General features: G+C 46.5%; 1 non-coding gene across 1 annotated transcript; it reads left to right on the top strand.

Annotated features, from left to right (window-relative positions):
* The first annotated feature begins 263 nt into the window (after nt 1-263).
* On the top strand, nt 264-335 carry trnaq-uug (transfer RNA glutamine (anticodon UUG)). Its single transcript has one exon. It is a non-coding gene; the product is annotated as a tRNA-Gln (tRNA).
* The last annotated feature ends 11,921 nt before the right edge of the window (nt 336-12,256 follow it).

Below are 12,256 nucleotides of genomic sequence, written 5' to 3'. Positions count from 1 at the left end.
TTGAGAATGCGGATCAAAAAGCATTTGACAGTAGCTGTGTGATTGGCTAAGCATCTCTACTTATCAGAGGGGAAAGTGGGGAAGCTGAAAGTATGGATGTGAAAGGGTCAAAGTGGCAGTTTGGGATTGACCAGTGCTTGCAGTTTTGCTGATGGCAGAGGTTTGCAAGTCGCCTCGTGCAGTCACTGATGCAGCGCCATTGCGATGCTGATAAAGGAGCCCTGTATCTTTGAAGGGAGGGGGGCCGCTTGTTTTAATGAATGGGTTCCATGGTGTAATGGTGAGCACCTTGGACTTTGAATCCAGCGATGCGAGTTCAAATCTCGGTGGAACCTCAACTTTTGTCCCTTTCGTTTGGAACTTTTGGGGAAACAAAGAGAAGGCACCTGGAATCCCATCCCTGTTCGTGGGAAGTTCGCAGCCTCAATCAATGAGGCTCGAGCTCCTTGTCTAAATTTGGACTTTTGTAAAAGGCAAATCGAATTGAACTAACTTGATAGAGTTTTTGATGAGGTAACGGAGAGGGTTGCTGAGGGCAATGCGATCAATGTGGTGTATGCAACCTTTCAAAAGGTGTTTGATAAAGTGCCTTATAATAGCCTTGTCATGAAGATTGATACCCATAGAATAAAAGGAGCAGTAGCAACATGGATACAAAATTGCCTCAGTAACAAGAACCAGAGAGGAGTGATGAACAGTTGTTTTTGGGATTGGAGGGAGGTGTACAGTAATGTTCCCCACAGGTCGTTGCTCGCACCACTGCCCTTTTTGATATTTATCAATGACTTGGAATTGGGTGTGCAGGGCACAATTTCCAAATTTGCAGATTACACAAACCTTGGAAGTACAGTGAACAGTGTGCAGGATAGTCATCGACTTCATGAGGATATAGAAATTTAACGCAGAGAAATGCAACGTGATACATCTCTGCAGGAAGAACGAGGAGAAGCAATATAAATAAGAAGGCTCAATTCGAAAAGGGGTACAGAAACAGAGAGATCTGGGGTAGATGTGCACAAATCGTTGAATGTAGCGAGGCAAGTTGAGAATACGGTTCAAAAAGCATACGGGATCCTGGGCTTTATAAATAGAGGCGTAGAGCACTAAAGCACGGAATTCATGATGAACCTTTATCAAACATTAGTTCGACCACAACTGGAGTATTGTGTCCAGATCTGGGCACCGCACTTTAGGAAAAATGTGAAGGCCTAAGAGAGGGTGCAGAAAAGATGAACGAGAATGATTCCAGGGATGAGGGACTTTAGTTACGTGGATAGACTGGAGAAGCTGGGGTTGTTTTTCTTGGAACAGAGAAGATTGAGAGGAGATTTGATAGAGCTATTTAAACTCATGAGGGGTATTGACAGAATAAATGGAGACAAACTGTTCCGATTGGCGGAAAGGTCAAGAACCAGAGGACATAGATTTAAGGTGACTGGCAAAAGAACCAAAGGTGACTTGAGGAAAATCCGTTTTTACACAGTGAGTGGTTAGGATCTGCAATGCATTGCCAGGGGTCGTGGTGGAGGCAGATTCAATCGTGGCTTTCAAGAGGGAACTGTATAAATACTTCAAAGGAAAACATGCCGAGGGCTACGGGGATCGGGCGAGGGAGTGGGATTGGCTGGATTGCTTTTGCATCGAGCTGGCAGGACACGATGGGCCGAACGGCTTACTTCCGTGCTGTAACCTTTCTATGAGTCAAAAAACTCAGGCTGTCTTTTGCTTTCCTAAATCTTCAGAAGACAAAGTTGCATTATGTGCAACGCTGCGTTTCACTGCACCAAAAAATGGTGTTTGCTGAATTTTGCTTTGCAATCTGCATTCAGCAGGCAAAATGTGGAAATTCAAAGCACTGTCTCTTGAAATCCAGGCATTGCTTGGATCGTGTCCTCGCCCAAAGTTTACATTTTGTTTTACGCCAATCTTCATGCATCAGTGCCTTGCAATATTTATTCACAGATTATCCGGCAAGACTGCAATTGGAGCTGCGCTGAGCATATTGAAAGAGAAGCAGTGACGAGGGAAGCGATATGTGTGACGAAAAGCTGTGTGATTGGCTGAGCATCGATACTAAGCAGAAGAAAAAGGGTGGAAGCTGAAGGAAGAGATGAGAACGGGCCGAGTCAAAGTGTCAGTTTGGAATTGTCCAGTTCTTGCAGTTTTGCTGATGGGAAAGGGTTGGCAACAGCCTCGAGACGTCAGTGATGCAGCGATGTGGCCGTGCTGAGAAAAGAGCCAAATGTATTTGGATGGAGGGAGCGATCTTTATTACCGAATGGGTTCCATGGTGTAATGGTGAGCACTCTGGATTTTGAATCTAGCCATCCGAATTCAAATCTCGGTGGAACCTCAGCTTTTTGACCCTTTCGTTTATAACTTTTGGGGAAACAAATAAAAGGCACCTGGAATCCCATCCCTGTTCGTGGGAAGTTCGCAGCCTCAATCAATGAGGCTCGAGCTCCTTGTCTTAATTTGGCCTTTTGTTAAAGCCAAATCGTATTGAACTAACTTGATCGAGTTTTTGATGAGGTAACGGAGAGGGTTGCTGAGGGCAATGAGATTGATGTGGTGTCTGTAAACTTTTAAAAGGCGTTTGATAAAGTGCCTTATGATAGCCTTGTCATCAAGATTGATACCAATAGAATAAAAGGAGCAGTAGCAACATGGATACAAAATTGCCTCAGTAACTGGAACCAGAGAGGAGTGATGAACGGTTGTTTTTGTTATTGGAGGGAGGTGCACAGTAATATTCCCCAATTGTCGGTGCTCGCACCACTGCCCTTTTTGATATTTATTAATGACTTGGACTTGGGTGTACAGGGCACAATTTCCAAATTTGCAGATTACACAAACCTTTGAAGTGCAGTGAACAGTTAGGAGGATAGTGATAGACTTCAAGAGGATATCGAAATTTAACGCAGAAAAATGCAAGGTGATGCAACTCGGTAGTAAGAACGAGGAGAAGCAATATAAATAAGAGTGCTCAATTCGAAAAGGGGTAAAGGAATAGAGAGATCTGGGGTAGATTTGCACAAATCGTTGAATGCAGCGAGACAGGTTGAGAATGCGGTTCAAAAAGCATACGAGATCCTGGGCTTTATAAATAGAGGCATAGAGCAGCAAAGCACGGAATTCATGATGAACCTTTATAAAACATTAGTTCGACCACAACTGGAGTATTGTGTCCAGATCTGGGCACCGCACTTCAGGAAAAATGTGAAGGCCAAAGAGAGGGTGCAGAAAAGATGAAAGAGAAATTCCAGGGATGAGGGACTTTAGTTACGTGGATAGACTGGAGAAGCTGAGGTTGTTTTTCTTGGAACAGAGAAGATTGAGATGAGATTTGATAGAGGTATTTAAAATCATGAGGGGTATTGACAGAACAGATGGAGACAAACTGTTCCTATTGGCGGAAAGGTCATGAAGCAGAGGACATAGATTTAAGGTGACTGGCAAAAGAATCAAAGGTGACTTGAGGAAAATCCTTTTTTACACAGTGAGTGGTTAGGATCTGGAATGCACTGCCAGGGGTCGTGGTGGAGGCAGATTCAATCGTGGCTTTCAAAACGGAACTGCATAAATACTTGAAAGGAAAGCATGTGCAGGGCTACGGGGATCGGTCGAGGGAGTTGGATTGGCTGGATTGCTTTTGCATCGAGCCGTCAGGGCTCGATGGTCCGAATGGCCTCCTTCCGTGCTGTAACATTTCCATCAGTCGAGAAGCTCAGCCTGTTTTTTGCTTTCCCAAATCTTCAGAAGAGAAAGTTGCTTTTTGTGCAACGCTGCGCTTCACTGCACTTAAGAATGGTGTTTGATGAATTTTTCTTTTCAATCTACATTCAGCAAGCAAACATGTCGAAATTCAAAGCACTGTCTCTTGAAATGTAGGAATTGCTTGGATCGTGTCCTCGGGCAAAGTTTACATTTTGTTTTACGCCAATCTTTATGCATCAGTGCCTTGCAATATTTATTCACAGATTATCCGGCAAGATGTAACAGGAGCTGCGCTGAGCAGAGTGAAACAGAAGCAGTGACGAGGGAAGCGACAGGTTTGACTAGTAGCTGTGTGATTGGCTGAGCATCGATGCTTCGCAGAGGAGAAGGAGTGGAAGCTGAACGTGTGAGTGGCAAAGGGCTGAGTCAAAGTGGCAGTTTGGAATTGTCCATTGTTTGCAGTTTTGCTGATGGGAGAGGTTTGGCAACAGCCTCGAGAGGTCAGTGATGGAGAGACATGGCCGTGCTGAGAAAAGAGCCAAGTGTCTTTGAATGGTGGCTGCTGGCTGAAGAAATCATCGGGTTCCATGATGTCATGGTGAGTACTCTAAACTCTGAATCTAGCGATCCGAGCCCCAATCTGGGTGCAACCACAACTTTTTTCCCATTCATGTTCAACTTAAGGGCAAACAAGAAAAAGGCACTTGGAATCCAATCCCTGTTGGTCGGGAGTTCGCAGCTTCAATCAGTGAGGATCGAGTTTTTTTCACCCAAAATTTTTTGCACCAGTGCCTTGCAATGTTTATGCACTTATTATCCAACAAGACGAGCTGCGCTGAGCAGTGTGAAACAGGAGCAGCGACGAGGGAAGCGATGGAATTGACAGTAGCTGTGAGATTGGCTGAGCATCAACACTTATCAGATGGGAAAGTGGGGAAGCTGAAAGTATGGATGAGAAAGGGCCGAGCCAAAGTGGCAGGTTGGGATTGACCAGCGCTTGCAGTTTTGATGAAGGGAGAGATCTGCCAGAAGCCTCGAGCAGTCAATGAAGCAGCGCGATGGCGATGCTAATAATGGAGCCAAGTATCTTTGAATGAAGAGGGCCCGCTCTGTTAATGAATGGGTTCCATGGTGTAATGGTGAGCACTTTGACCTTTGAATCTAGCCATCCGAGTTCGTTTTTCCGTGGAACCTCAACTTTGGTCCATTCGTTTTTAACTTTTGGGCAAACAAATAAAAGGCACCTCCAATCCAATCAATGTTGGTGGGCAGTTCGCAGCCTCAACCAATGAGTGCATTGAGTCGCACAACACCAGGTAAAAGTCCAACAGCTTTATTTGAAATCACAAGCTTTCGGAGCGTTGCTCCTTCATCAGGTGAAGTGAAGAGATGCTTATAGGCACAGCATTTATAGTCAGAGAACAATGACCGGTGATTACAGATAATCTTTCCAGCTACCCTTTGTCACACCTCGGCAGAGAGATAATCACAGTAGAATCATAGATCGAATCATGGAAGTTTACAACATGGAAACAGGCCCTTCGGCCCAACATGTCCATGTCGCCAAGTTTATACCACGAAGCTAGTCCCAATTGCCTGCACTTGGCCCATGCACCTCTATACCCATCTTACCCATGCAACTGTCCAAATGCTTTTTAAAAGACAAAATTGTACCCGCCTCTACTACTGCCTCTGGCAGCTGTTTCCAGACACTCACCACCATTTGAGTGAAAAAATTGCCCCTCTGGACCCTTTTGTATCTCTCCCCTCTCACCTTAAATCTATGTCCCCTCGTTATAGACTCCCCTACCTTTGGGAAAAGATTTTGACTATCTACCTTATCTATGCCCCTCATTATTTTATAGACTTGTATAAGATCACCCCTCAACCTCCTACTCTCCAGGGAAAAAAGTCCCAGTCTATCGAACCACTCCCTATAAGTCAAACCATCAAGTCCTGGCAGCATCCTAGTAAATCTTTTCTGCACTCTTTCTAGTTTAATAATATCCTTTCTATAATAGGGTGACCAGAACTGTACACAGTATTCCAAGTGTGGCCTAACTAATGTCTTGTACAACTTCAACAAGACATCCCAACTCCTGTATTCAATGTTCTGACCAATGAAACCAAGCAAGCTGAATGCCTTCTTCACCACCCTATCCACCTGTGGCTCCACTTTCAAGGAGCTATGAACCTGTACTCCGAGATCTCTTTGTTCTATAACTCACCCCAACGCCCTACCATTAATGGAGTAGGTCCAGGCCCGATTCGATCTCCCAAAATGCATCACCTCACATTTATCTAAATTAAACTCCATCTGCCATTCATCGGCCCACTGGCCCAATTTATCAAGATCCCGTTGCAATCCTAGATAACCTTCTTCACTGTCCACGATGTCACCAATCATGGTGTCATCTGCAAACTTACTAACCATGCTTCCTAAATTCTCATCCAAATCATTAATATAAATAACAAGTAACAGCGGACCCAGCACCGATCCCTGAGGCACACCGCTGGTCACAGGCCTCCAATTTGAACAACAACCCTCGACACCCACCCTCTGTCTTCTGTCGTCAAGCCAATGTTGTATCCAATTGGCTACCTCACCTTGGATCCCGTGAGATTTAACCTTATGAATCAAAGGAGTGAATGGTGTTCAAACAGGTTAGTCAGGGAAACATTGCATCCAAGAATACTGAGGTGGGGTCACAAGGGGTCAAATGTAGCAGATGCTGGGGTTTGAATTGAAAACAGATTTTTTTTTTTTGCTGGAAATCGCAGCAGGTCCGGCCGCATCTGTGTATGGAGAACAAGCCAACAACGACTTGAGTCTGGATGACTCTACGTCAGGTGGGGTTACATGCAGCGTGACATGAACCCAAGATCCCGGTTGTGGCCATCCTCATGGGTGCGGAACTTGGCTATCAATTTCTGCTCGACGATTTTGCGTTGTCGTGTGTCTCGCAGGCCGCCTTGGAGAACGCTTACCCGAATATCGGAGGCTGAATGTCTTTGACTGCTGAAGTGTTCCCCGACTGGGAGAGAAACCTCCTGTCTGGCGATTGTTGTGCGGTCTCCGTTCATCCGTTATGGCAACCTTGGCCGAGTCACAGGAGTATGAACCATGTACCTGGTGGGTGGTGTTCTCTCGTGTGATGGTGGTGTAAGTGTCGATGATCTGGCATGTCTTGCAGAGGTTGCCGTGGCAGGGTTGTGTGGTGTCGTGTTCGCTGTTCTCCTGAAAGCTGGGTAATTTGATGCGAACGATGTTTTGTTTGAGGTTAGATGGCTGTTTGAAGGCGAGTAGTGGAGGCGTGCGGATGGCCTTCACGAGGTGTTCGTCGTCATCGATGACATGGTGAAGACTGCGAAGAACATGGCGTAGTTTCTGCGCTCCGGCGAAGTAATGGACGACGAAGGGTACTCTGTTGGTTGTGTCGCATGTTTTTCTTCTGGGGAAGTTTGTGCGATTTTTCGCTGTCACCCGTCGGAACTGCCGATCGACGAGTCGAGCTTCATATCCCGTTCTTACGATGGCGTCTTTCAGCGTCTGTCGGTGTCCATCGCGTTCCTCCTCGTCTGAGCAGATCCTGTGTATTCGCTGGGCCTGTCCATAGGGTATGGCCTCTTTGACGTGGTTAGGGTGGAAGCTGGAGAAGTGGAGCATCGTGAGGTTGCCTGTGGGCTTGCGGTAGAGTGAGGTGCTAAGCTGCCCGTCTTTGATGGAGATTCGTGTGCACAAGAATGAAACCGATTCTGAGGAGTAGTCCATGGCGAGTTTGATGGTGGGATGGAACTTGTTGATGTTATCGTGTAATCTCTTCAGTGATTCTTCGCCGTGGGTCCATGGGAAGAAAATGTCATCGATGTATCTGGTGTTTTGCGTTGGTTGGAGGTCCTGTGCAGTGAAGAAGTCATGCTCGAACTTGTGCATGAAAATTTTGGCGTATTGGGGTGCGAATTTGGTCCCCAAGGCTATTCCGTGTGTTTGGGTAAAGAACTGGTGATCGAAGGTGAAGACATTGTGATCCAGGATGAAGCGGAAGAGTTGTCGGATGGCGTTTGGAGATTGGCTGATGTTGGTTTTGAGTACTGAGGCTGTTGCAGCGATGCCGTCATCGTGGGTGATACTGGTGTAGAGTGCCGAGACGTCCATCGTGGTGAGGAGTGTTCCTGGTTCAACTGGTCCGTGGGTGCTGAGGTTTTGTGGGAGGTCTGTAGTGTCACGACAGAAGCTGGAGGTTCCCTGTACGATGGGTTTCAGGATGCCCTTGACGTATCCAGAGAGGTGCTCACACAGGGTTCCGTTGCCTGGTACGATAGGACGTCCGGGTGTGTTGGCTTTATGTATCTTTGGGAGGCAGTAGAAGTCTCCCAAGCGGGGAGTACGTGGGATGAGAGCGAATAGGATGCCTTGAAGGTCTGGATCGAAGGTCTTGATCAGTTTGTTGAGCTGGTGGGTGTGTTGTTTGGTCGGATCTGCGGGTAACCGTCTGTAGTGTTCCTGGTTGTACAGTTGTCGGTATGCTTCTTTGCAATAGTTCGTTTTGTTCTGTATGACGATGGTTCCTCCTTTGTCCGCTGGCTTGATGACGATGTAACGGTTGGTCTTGAGAGCGTCGATGGCGTTGCGTTGTGCTCGGGTGACATTCTGGACTGTCTTGTGAGTGCGGCTGATGAATCTGGCGTTGATGCATCTCCTGACAGCTTGAGCATACATGTGAAGCTTAGGGCAGCGACCATCCGGAGGGGTCCAATTTGACTCTTTCTTCTTCGGTTGCTGTACCGCGGATCCCTCTGTCCACTGTTCCAGATCATTGATTGTCTCATTGGGTTCGCTGCTGACATCTTGGAATTTGTGGAAGAATTCCCGGAGCCTCATTCTCCTGATGAATTCCTCTGTGTCCGCCGCGAGACCGATGGGGTCCATTTTGGTGGTGGGGCAGAAATTGAGCCCTCGGCTGAGAACTTCGATTTCGTCTGGTTGAAGGGTGTGGTCGGATAAGTTGACGATGGACTTCCCTGCGTTTGCAACCGTGGTACCGGGGGAGGCTTGGTTGCTGCTGGTGGTGATGCCGAGTTTCTCAATCTTCCTGCTCTTGGTTTGCATGTCGGCAGCGTAGTTCCATTTCCTCGTCTGTTTGGAAGTGTCTCGTTGCTGGTCTGCTGTGTCCTGAGCACATGATGCTGCGTTTGCTGCAGAGCTAGTGTACGAAATGGTTGCGGAGTGTGCGAGAGGTATGAAGGCAGAGTCTCTCAGCGTAGTCTATGTTGCATGCCGACTTGAGTGGGTTCGTGATCTGTAGTCCTTTCGGGATCTTGTCTGTTTTCTTGCAGCTCTGTAGAAACTTGATGTCTGTGTCGATCTGTGCGATCTTCTTGGGGATCCTCGCCACTTGGAGCCGGCAGTTTGTGGTGTCGATAGTAGCCATGATGTGGCGACTATCGACAGCCTCAGTACTCAACACCAGCAATAGCCAATTCTCATGGCTCAGGACGATGTGTACGGAAACGGCAGATTTTAAAGCGCGTGTGTAGGAAAGTAAAGTGCGATCTTGTGTGTGAGAAGAGCACAAGAAAGTTTTGCTTGAAGCTGCGCCCTTGAGGCAAGTTGCAGCTTGTCAGGAAAATTGATACAGTGAAAGCACAAAAATAAACCCAGAAACTCAGCCGGTCAGGCAGCATCTGTGGAGAGATACTGAAGTAATTATCCAATTCTCCGTTTAAAGATATGATTGAATCGAGCTCCAAAACCATTTAAGGCAGTGCGTTCCAGATCACAACAATTCGCTGTGTAATAAATCTCCTTATTTCCCTTCTAGTTCTTTTGCCAATTATCTTAAATCTGCACCCCTTGGTTGCCGACCCTCCCGCCAGTGGGTGCAGTTTCTCCTTATTTACCCTTTAAAAACCCATCTTAATTTTGACCTCGTGGCTTACTTCTACCCTTAACCTTCATTGTTCAAAGCGGAACAATCCCAGTTTCTCGAGTATCTCTAGATAACTAAACCCCATCCCTGGTATAATTCTGGTGAATCTCCTCTGCATCCTCTCCAACAACTTGACATCCTTAATCAATTATAGTGCCCAGGATTGGACACAATACCTCAGTTGAGGCCTGAACAATGATTTATAAACGTTTAACATAACTTCCTTGCTTTTCTACTCTATTTCTCATTTATTATTAAGCCAAGGAACCGGATGCTGTACTAACGGCTTCACCAACTTGTGCTGCCACATTCAAAGATGTTGATGAAAATCATCAGTAACACGTTGAGCGAGATCAGATAACAGGGCACCGGCTGGGGATGGGACTTGGTCCTTCATACTCTGCATTAATCTCAGTACCGTAACAAGTGAGATGATCCAACATATCACAGGCAGGTGATCCAACTTGCTCTGTCGGGTTCAGTACGACACCGGGTGAACACAGATAACTAAGCTCAGGCCGAGGAGTGAGCCTCGGCTTTTCTTGCTCCGTGGCTCGGTAGCACAACTCGTGAGATCTTAGTTCAGGCTTGAGATCGAACATGTGGCCAACCTGCTCTGTGTGGAACTCAGTACCACACCAGTTGAAATCAGCTCACTCAGCACAAGCCGGGATGGCGGAGAGAGAAAGAGACACGTGTTGTGATCTTTAATTTTTTATAAACACTTCAGTTTATTTCACTCCGTGTCCAACAACGTGCGGCCTCCACTGGTGGGTCAGCTTTCTGTGTTTGCACAGCCTGTAATGTATTGAATTATCTCTTGGATCACACGGAGTGGCAGACGGCGGCATGTGTGCTGAGGGTTCGGTGGTGAGCTCTGAATCCCACCCTCTTCTGGACTGAAAAAAAAAGAATGAATGAGAGAGAGAAGCGATGTGGGAGAAGGGATGATGGAAGAATTTGTCCATGAACCTGAATAAAATGGCATAAAAGCAAGATAATATTAAGATATCATCAGCATAACATTAACGGAAGCAACATGCTAAAGATAGAGCTGAGCGATTCCACAACCAACGGATCAGATCAAAGCTCTGCAGTCCTGCCACATCCAGTCGTGAATGGTGGTGGACATTTAAACAACGAACGGGAGGAGGAGGCTCTGAAAACATCCCCATCCTCAGTGAGGGCGGAGTCCAGCACGTGAGTGCAAAAGACAAGACTGAAGCAATTCATCTTCAGCCGGAAGTGCCGAATGGATGATTCATCTCGGCCTCCTCCCGATATCCCTAACATCACAGAGGCCAGTCTTCCGCCAATTCGATTGACTCCACGTGATATCAAGAAACGGCTGATTGCACTGGATTTTTTTTATTTTATTCGTTCACGGGATGTGGGCGTCGCTGGCAAGGCCGGCATTTATTGCCCATCCCTAGCGAGATTTTTACAACTGAGTGGCTTGCTGGGCCATTTCAGATGGCAATTAAGAATCAACCACATTGCTGTGGGTCTGGAGTCACATATAGGCCAGACCGGGTAAGGACGGCAGGTTTCCTTCCCTGAAGGACTTAAGTGAACCAGATGGGTTTTTATGACAATCCGGTAGATTCATGGCCACCATTACTAAAACTAGTATTTTAATTCCAGATTTTTATTTAATTAATTGAATTTAAATTCGCCAGCCGCCGTGTTTCATTCCAATCTGCATTCAGGCTATGGGCCCCGACAACATCTCGGCTGTAGTGCTGAAGTCTTGTGCTCCAGAACTAGCTGCACCTCTATCCAAGCTGTTCCAGAACAGCTACAACACTGGCATGTACCCGACAATGTGGAAAATTGCCAAGGTATGTCCTGTCAACAAAAAGCAGGACAAATACAATCCTGCCAATTACCGCCCCATCTGTCTAGTGTCGCTCATCAACAAAGGGATGGAAGGTCGATAGACTGGAGAAGTTGGGGTTGTTCTTCTTGGAACAGCGAAGATTTAGCGGAGATTTCCCAGAGGTATTTAATATCATGATGTGTCGAGCCAGAATAGATGGAGAGAAACTGTTCCTACTGGCGGAAGGATCAATAACCAGAGGACATAGATTTTAGGTGACTGGCAAAAAAAAACAAAGGCGACATGTGGAAAAACATTTCTGGAATGCACTGCCACAGGGGGCGGTGGAGGCAGATATAATCATGGCTTTCAAAAGGGAACTGGATAATTACTTGAAAGGAAAACATGTGCGGGGCGACGGGGATAGGGCAGGGGTGTGCGACTAGCTGGTTTGCTTTTGTATAGAGCCGTCAGGACTCGATGGGCTGAATGGCTTCCTTCCGCGCTGTCACCTTTCCATGAGTCTAAAAGCTCAGCCTGTCGTTTGCTTTCCCAAATCTACAGAAGAGAAAGTTGTTTTTTGTGTAATGCTTAGTTTCAGTGCAACAAAGAATGGTGTTTGCTGAATTATTCATTCCAATCTGCATTCAGAAGGCAAACTTGTTGAAATTCAAAGCACTGTTTCTTGAAATGCAGGCATTGCTTGGATCGTGTCCTCCGGCAAAGTTTACATTTTGCTTTAACGCCAAACTGTACGCATTGGTGCCTTGCAATATTTATACACTGATTA

The sequence above is a fragment of the Heptranchias perlo genome, chromosome 35 (assembly GCF_035084215.1).
Source record: "Heptranchias perlo isolate sHepPer1 chromosome 35, sHepPer1.hap1, whole genome shotgun sequence".
In the NCBI taxonomy this organism is placed as follows: domain Eukaryota; kingdom Metazoa; phylum Chordata; class Chondrichthyes; order Hexanchiformes; family Hexanchidae; genus Heptranchias; species Heptranchias perlo.
This window is presented reverse-complemented; position numbering and strand designations above follow the sequence as displayed.